Source organism: Rhamphochromis longiceps, linkage group LG7, assembly GCF_057381845.1.
Source record: "Rhamphochromis longiceps isolate RC_006_pf linkage group LG7, R_longiceps_female_GT1.1, whole genome shotgun sequence".
Taxonomy (NCBI): Eukaryota; Metazoa; Chordata; class Actinopteri; order Cichliformes; family Cichlidae; genus Rhamphochromis; species Rhamphochromis longiceps.
The window spans coordinates 12204986-12213589 of NC_140563.1; the positions used below are offsets into that span (position 1 = coordinate 12204986).

The 8604-nt window shown below is 40.8% G+C and overlaps 1 protein-coding gene across 2 annotated transcripts in view; it reads right to left on the reverse strand.

Annotated features, from left to right (window-relative positions):
* sema4ba (sema domain, immunoglobulin domain (Ig), transmembrane domain (TM) and short cytoplasmic domain, (semaphorin) 4Ba) overlaps positions 1 to 8329 on the reverse strand; it is a 41646-nt gene extending 33317 nt beyond the window's left edge. The window contains exon 1 of one of the 2 annotated variants that reach the window (XM_085412178.1): positions 8178 to 8329. The gene's annotated coding sequence lies outside the window, so the exon portion shown is untranslated. Of the gene's footprint in view, positions 1 to 8142 lie in introns of both variants that reach the window. The other variant, XM_085412177.1, reaches the window with a different exon arrangement.
* Positions 8330 to 8604: the final 275 nt, after the last annotated feature.

The window sequence follows — 8604 nt, forward strand, 5'->3', positions numbered from 1 at the left end:
GCATGCGCTTCATATGCTGAAACAATAGGTCAGTGCTGAATTCTGGCATCATGCAGGATTTGAACTACATGCTGCCAAGTCTGGCAAGCTGAAAGTTCTCTGCTTAACCTTTTGAGCCCTACATATTATGTACATGTTGGCCAAACTCTTCCATTAAATTTTCTAAAGCCTAACAGGACTTCCTCCCTCTTACTTTTCATTTGTAACACTGAGTTATCCTACATGGTAGCCTATGGCACAGCTCACATGCACCTTCCCAGAAATACAATTACATTACAAAAACATTTGGTAGTAATATACCATTTGTTTCACTTATAAAACAAAATGCAATAGACTGTAAATGTATCAAGTTTGCTCATTATAGTGTGCCACAGCTTATAGTCAGCCTTTTTCTCCAATCAGTATATACACTCAAAATCAGATGTCTTTCTTTCTGTAACAATAAGCGACTATTTCATTGGGAACTTGATATTAAGGGTTTCATTAATGCAGAGACACGAAAATTATAAATGTCCACAAAGTGAGGACTCAACACAGTACTATAAATTATACTTTTTTTTCCTACTTGGACAGCTTTAAACTGAAAGGTTATTATCAGATTTTTTTGTCAGCTGTCACCGAAAAAATGTTACCATCCCGTGTTTTACAAGAATAAAAGATTAACTTTTAATTTATTTTTTTTTGACTCCTGAGATTATTTAGCATATGTAAAGGAGTTGCCAAATAAAACTGAACAACCATAAAAAAAACCACTATATGCTTGGAAAAAGCAAAGTGAACCTTTTGAACCATAGAAGTCAAGTTTGTGGACAGTTCAAAAACGAAGTGATGTGCTGCATTTGCATTTGCTGCCCGTGTAAACTCATGGATCGTTCGATCAACAACAATCCATTGAAATATTTAACCTCGCTAAAATTGATTAGGCTGGTGTGGCATCCATGAAAGGGCGTAAACAAAACACGGCGGCTGTTGCCGCTTGATGTCCGCAGCAAGAAGCTGCACGCATTCCAGTAGCTTAGAGGCTTACACACAAGCTCAGGCTATAGGCCACTGGGCAGAGAGCTGCACCCATCCATCACTGTGTACAAATGATAAAAGGCTCAGAACGTCCACTTCTCCAAATGGCCACAGACCAGCTTTTACCGAATGTCAAGAGCATCAAGGCTAAAAAGCATATTGTAAACCTCACAGATCGAACATGCTGGTGACCTTCAGTCCTTTTTTTAAATAGACAAATAAAGCAATTCTGAACAAAATGCAATCAACCAAACTTTCAGTCTAATGAATATTGATTATGAATCTAAAAGAATACTGGAATGAAAACTATCACTTAAACCATAAGAATAATAAAATTTAGTTAAAAAGAAACATTGTCAGCATATAATAAATGAGAAATGTAATACTTCCAAAGCTTTTTTGAAAATCCCTAGATAGAAACAAAGATAGCCCAGGGAAAGGCGTGTTCGTCCGAGCAGGTGTAATCAAGTTCATGTTCACGCTGTAATTATCTATTGTACATTCTGTATAAAATGACACCTATGAGAACTGTTTATAGCCTAATCCAATCGTGTGGAAAGTGATTTAGATTTACAATACCAAGAGCTGAAGTAGCAACTAGTGATTGTTCACCAGTAGCGATATGACTGTAAATCTGATTATTGCTAAACTTTTATTTAAGTATCCACAGCTCTTAACATGACAGGAATTGTAGACTTTTCCTTCTTTTATTCGGGCCTTCCACTTGAAGCAAAAGGCATGTTTTGAAAGGCTTATCGCTCTTCAACAACACATTCAGTGAGATTCAGGGAAGTCCACTAACAATGACCAAAAACCAAGTTCTCTAAACCGAGCTCATGAGAGTACACAAATAATGACGAATGACTCCTTTTCCTGTGCTTGTAGTCATACTCGTTCAGTTGTGTCTTATCTCTAGTGTTAACCCTTAAGATTCAGTGATTTAAAAGTTAATTTTTGACCTCTTTATCTGGCGAACAAACCACATTAAAAAGTTTTTGTGGGGGGTAGTCTGTATTCTTTATATGGGGTCCGAGAGTGGGGCAGCTGCCACCCACATCAAGTGACCTCACTTAGTACCGATCAATAGCAAGCTGCGCATTCCTAACGTGAAGTATTCAGCCATCACTTAAACGCTGGTATCCTAGTCATCCGAGCTATCTTGAGAATCCGTCACTACAATGATATTTGGGTTAAATTCCAATCATTGAGATCCAATATCCCAGACGACCAGATCTGACCTATAAGGGCAGCGAATCTGGTAAACCATACGGGGGAGATGAGCTCTTGTCAATCAAGAGTATCTGCCTATAGGCTGCTGCTGATCCAGATACTCAAGGTCACACTTGTCAAGCCAGCACTGCTCAGTTTAGATTCAACTTCACATGTTTGCTCTTTACTGTTTTTATCCTCGTGCCCTTTTTTTATTTGCCCTTTAAATCGCAAACACAAATCGTGCACACAGCAAATATATGGCCCAACACTGATCCTGTGGCTTGATGATTTAATGGATGACTGACTGACTCTTCTACTTAACTAGAAAAGTATAATCAGGGGATTAGCAAACTATCAGATGACAGAGCTCAGTGTGCTTGCCTGCAGGTACAGGGGTATGTTAAAAATTGCTTCAATTCTACTGAGTAATTTTTAACAACAACAACAAAAAAGAATAATCTAACAAACATCCCAGTTCATGACATCTTAAAGCCAAATTGCTCTGAGCAGTCAGTTAAGGCAGAACTGCAGTGCATATAATAAGGACCCTTAAAGTTCACGTATCTCCATGTTTGCACCAGCGTGTGCTCGAGATACAATCGAAGCCCTGACATGTCTGCACGGCGCCCAGCTGGATTCGTGTAGGTGGGAGCTGATGTCATGGAGAGATGGAGGTGAAATGGTGTGTTACTAGAAAGTTGAGCCTTTTCACTGTGATGTCAGAGAAGCGCACATTTTCGCACCTATTTCACAACGTGAAGGTGCTAAGGGATGGTTTATTATTTTGCAGACAAGAAAGGACAAAATTAGGAAATTCAGCAGATAACATCAAGCCATGTTTTTTTTCAGTTGAATTTACAGATAATGTGGAAAAAAATCCTATTATCTATAATGATGAAGCACATTCCCGTAAACCAAAAAAAGGTCAAATTTTCATTTAGGCTTATAAAAATAATAGGCAGATAACAGGAATATTCAAGTTTCTCTTAACAAACATCCAGTAAACCCAAGAGGCTGCTCTGTAGCTGGTCTCTGACGTTACCATGAGCCAAGCAAGTGATTCATCTCATTATTTATAAACTATAAGATGTAAAGTCAGTGATTTGATGCATGAGCTGGGACAGGATAAACAGCCTTGTTTTGCTTGGATCACTAACAAACCAGAAAGAGAAGTGGACAAAAAGCAAGGCCAGAAGACATTTTAATACTTGAAACAGTTTAATATGCAGATACCTGATAAACTGAGCTCTGTGCAGGATTGTTTAGATTTAGTCAGGGTACTGATTTTTTAGAGTTTAAGCAATCCCATCACTGAAAAAAGTATTTCTTTATGTATTTTTATGCCCCAATAAGACCCAGTGACCACAGAAGTAGTCATCAGCAGTGTTAGTTGCTGTGAGCTTGAACTTCACCTGCATGCCGAACAGCTTCAACCCCTCCAGATGTCTGGAGGCCTCTCTAGACCTAGAGCCAGCACATCTATAACTGTCTCCTGCACTGCCCGGACTCTAGTGGATAACTGCCAGAAAGAAAGCAGAGATGCAGGAGGATCTGAGCCCTGCAGCCACTCATGCTGCACAAAAAGTGCTGAAAGAGGCCATAGGATTGCCTGTGTACTCTGTCTTAATATATCTCATCTTCAATCCGATCTGATGAATTATTCAACCAGAGCTATCTACTGTGCCTCTCACCTAAAACATCTGCCCTGCCAGCCTGTCTGCCAGGTCCGGCTTACACTCTGCTCTGCCACAGGAAGCTTTTAGTCTACTGCTGTCCTGTGGGCTCTGTTGCATTTAACCCCTTTGCTCCATTTCTGTTTCCATCTCTCGGACCGCAGGCGTAGAGAGGAAGAGAGATCATGTTACTGTGTCAGAAAACAGGATCAATCTATAAAAGGCCTTCTGTTTTTTTTGTTTTTTAAAAAACAAAGAAATACAGAAGTAGCTTTGCTACAACTATGCAACCATCCAACTGTCGCACATGACTCATCGTCATTTCAATATATGAAAGCAGAAAGTATTCTGAAAGGTCACACTCAAGAGCCAAATTCAACATAATTGGCAATAAAGACTGAAGACTGATGATCTATTTAATTAGCAACCCACAACTGTTCATGTGCTTCATAAAGTTAAAGTCAACATTTTTCAGGGCAAAGGACTTTCAGACACCTCAAAACAACCAAGCAGGGCCTACATATTCACATAAGAGTTAGCTAACTAAAATCACACCTGCACTCTCATAAAAATTGATCAACAGATTTACAACAAAGTGTGTAATATTTGAGCTCTGTGCAACATGACACATGAGAGGCGAGAGTGCCTTTTGCAGTGGGCTACATTGTACTATTTGTGTCCAAGGTTAGAGAAGAGCAACTATGTCAGTTAGGTGTTTCAGCCAATGTCCATCGAATATGTCTCTGTAAAGTAAGTAATCACAATGTTAAAAGACAGCATGTTTACAAGGAGGGGCAATCAGACGTGTGATTGGAGAGCTGCCGCAGGAATGTCTTTAAGGGTCAGTGGCACCATTAGCAGAGTAAAGGGCATAACCTGGAATGCTTAGAGATATCAAATCACGGCTACGGGGGAGGGACAAGTTGCCAAACAAGGCTCGGCCGGAGGCTGATTCAATCATCAGAGCTACTCCCGCACTTACATCAGGATGGACACAAACAAATTCAACCACTAACAGTGACATGATGTACATTTCCTGTATGTGATCCAATAGTCGATGCGTTCTTTTTATAGCTTTACGTTTTAAAAAACAGCTTTATAATGAAACATGCACGAGGAACAGGTGCGAGGTGATGAGTGACGGAAATATACCCTGAAATGGGAATTTTGCAACTCTCACACCAGCAAGTAGGAAATGCTGACACGTGTGTAAGCATACTCCACATAGTTTTGTAAAGCTGTTTCAAATGATTGTGTACAGTTAAAATAGAGCGCTGCACGTACAAGACAAGGTCCCGCAGTACTTCCTGTGGATGTGACGTTTTTTCGATGCGTGTTACATGAGGGTTAAAAAGGCACGTGTGGGTCTAGGAGATGCTGACGTGAGAGCACTGATCTGGCCATGTTCCATGTCCACAGTCATTTCCCACACCATGGCACAGCACTAGACTGGGAATAAACAGAGAAGCCCGCTGTGCTCCCAGAATGCATGTTTGCAGAGTTCCCATCAGTGAGTACACAGTAATAGGACTCCCTGAAGGCCTGTGTTTAACCTTTAGGTTACAAGTGGCTGGCCCTTCTCTTCTGTACCCCGGCCATAAACCCTTTTTTGTCTTGTTTTCAACAACACTTAGAAAAACGTAAAGGAAGTCAGATAAAATCACAACATCTAAAGGACATGTGACGTGATTAAAAAGTCCAGAACAGCTAGTACATGGACTGTGCAGCGAGACTAGTCTTGGTCAGACTCTGAGTTTGAACTGTTAAGGCATTACAGACGATTGCCGACACTCAGGAAAAGAAACCGAATAATCTGAGATTTCCTGACCACTAAGTAAACTCCACCTGCTGATGAGAATCGTGTAACTTGACCTAAAGTTACCAAAATCTTCAGTTTCTATTTTATTTATTTTACTTGAGGGCTCATTTTCAGGAACATCTCTGTAAGAAACACCATGAATGCAAAAGAATACCTGAGGTTACTGCAGTAAGTATAGATCAGGGATGTCATTGGGCAACATTTTGGATGAACACATCTCTTAAAAATATTTTTCGCAACTGCTGAGAACATACATATAGTACAAATGCTGTACATAGCAGACACGCATATGCATACTTTATGTTGGGGCAAGAGTCAACCTGACAATATAAACAGATGAAGGAGGATGAGAGCAGCCTAAAGCTGAGAAAATACCCCTGGGATGTGCTGACAAACTAGAAATGTGAACGTGGGGCCAGCACGGAGGATTAGCTGTGGTAAAACAGTGTGATGCAGTATGATTAATTTCTTCTTTGTCTGTTCTCCACAATGCAGATTTAGTAATCAGCAACAGGTTGCTTGTTGCTTTGAGCTGCTACCATTGACAGCCCACAGTTCCACCTTGCTTACACTACTTTGAGCAGACTCGATGCAGCACAGCAGCGCCTCGAACACACTTTCAGTCTGCAGAGGAATGTTTCAGCAGCGTTCAGGTCAAGGCAGGCTCTCACTGCAAGCAACAACCACCATGTCATAAATTTAACTTTTTTGTGAAGTCTGGATTTTAGCTATTGATATAACAGGCACCATCCTTTACCAACGAGCCAAAGCCTCTCTGACAGCATCATACAGGCAGCTCATTGTCGAGGCCGCCGGCATCCAGAATGCAACTGCCAGCTGTTTTCTTTGTGGATCAAACCAAAAGAAACAGCAGGCCAAGGTCAGCACAGACAAGCTTTTCTCCTACAGCAGACAGACCAATCTCCATATAGCGGGCCAGAAAAAAAGTCGATCGCTGCCACAAATGTGATAGCACTGTTGATTATATTCCACCCTCTTGTGGAATAATCCGCCATTCTTGAAAATTCATGAAAGCTCGCATTTATTCCCGTTCTGCTGCTGGGTGTTTGTTGATCGCTTGAGAATCTGTGTCTGCGTGCAAGATTGTTTGTGAGGGTTATCTCTCATGTCCCCTGTTGGTAGATAGATGCTAGACAAACACAGATAAGCTTTTAAGGAGGATATCAAGTTTTCCTGAGGATGTATCCTGTAAGATCACAGTGATTCAGATTGTTTTATGGTAAAGTTTCTCTCCACTCCAAAAAGTCCACTCCAAAAAATAGCCTGGATGTTTTGAATGACCTTTACTGTGCTGAATGATAAACATACACCTAAAAGAGAACATGATTGTACGCTCAGCCAGCTGCAGTAAAATATGCAACTTAAAAAAAAGCTTATGGGGAAGCTTGAAACCTCCAAAGTTCACAACCGGAAGTTATTCTAGTCAGACGGCACTATTTCCATATTTATTGAGCCTTTTTATATTAGGGAAATGAAATAAACGTGATGTAAGAATACAAAAGACAATATAATACACAAGTTATTTTTAAATGCAACATAATAAAACTAAAGCTCACTCCAATAGGGGAAAATCAACCATATCCTTCTACTGATTGACTGCTAACCACATTTCTGACAGTTTGCCATTAGTAGATTGTTTTGCCAGCAGCATGTCAGTGAGAACATTATTTGATGTTTCTATATGCTATCACACAAAATTCCAAAAAAGGATTCCAATTTCAATTGGAAAAGTACATGCTGATGATTCTGTTCTTTCATCTGATTTCCCATACCCTTCTTGATTTACAAAAAGTAGCTTGGAGAGGATGCAGGGGTAATTGCACCCACATTTCCTACCCTCTGCCTGCAAATAGGAGCCCAAACCCCCAGACACAGGCTCACTCCTGAAGAGCTGTGCCTCAGCATAAAGACGCTAGAGACAGCCGATACATGCCAAAAAGTGTTAAAATGTAACACACCCAAGCAAATACCTATTATTCTAAGGGAAATGAGTCCAAGATCAACATCACTTAATGCATGGGTATCTCCTACATGTTTAGGAGATAGAACAATGACCCACAAATACGAACACACTGCACACACATGCATGAGGCTGCACTCAAAGTGGGTTTTTAATGACCCCATTGCCCTTCTATCACCTTATGATAAAGACCTAGTGGAGAGGATGGTGGTCTGTCTCATGTCAACTCACACCCACTTTTCCTTTTAAAGAGAGAAGCTAACCTCACATGGGCTCACTCATAAAAACATCATAATTCTCCAACAGGCAAATGATGGGTTATCCTAGCATTGTTTTAACAGGTAACCAGAACTGCAGCGCACTCGCATCAATGATTCATGCAGCCACGGCACCACGCAGTTAATGAACACAAGGGTAGTCATTGTAACAGCATTACTTACGCTCTGTCCCAGTCAGCTGTTAAACAGAAACTCACGTCAGATCTAAAACAGCTTTCCTTTAGGTGGCCCACAGGCAGATCAGTCCCTCTTTCAGGGGGGGACGTCTGAAGAAAAAAAATCCACAGGTACAGAGAAGTTTAAATCTCTCTCAGATGACAGCTCTGAGTCCACACGTCCACACTCTCCCTCTGTCTGACACAGTCTACTACAGCCTGCCCCCTGGCCACTCAACAGACTGCAGCTCCGCCCACACACAGTCACAAGAGGGAGGGAGGTACACTTCTACAAGTCTGATGTTGACTCATTTTTTCTTTTTTTTTTAAATCCAGCAACCTTCTGCACTACTTTAATGACTCAGAGTAAAATAGAAACACTCACATTATCCTGCATGGGGAACGTTAGCAATGAAGATCAAAAAGAACACATAAGCAATAGTAAAAGACAGATAACAGATCTAATATT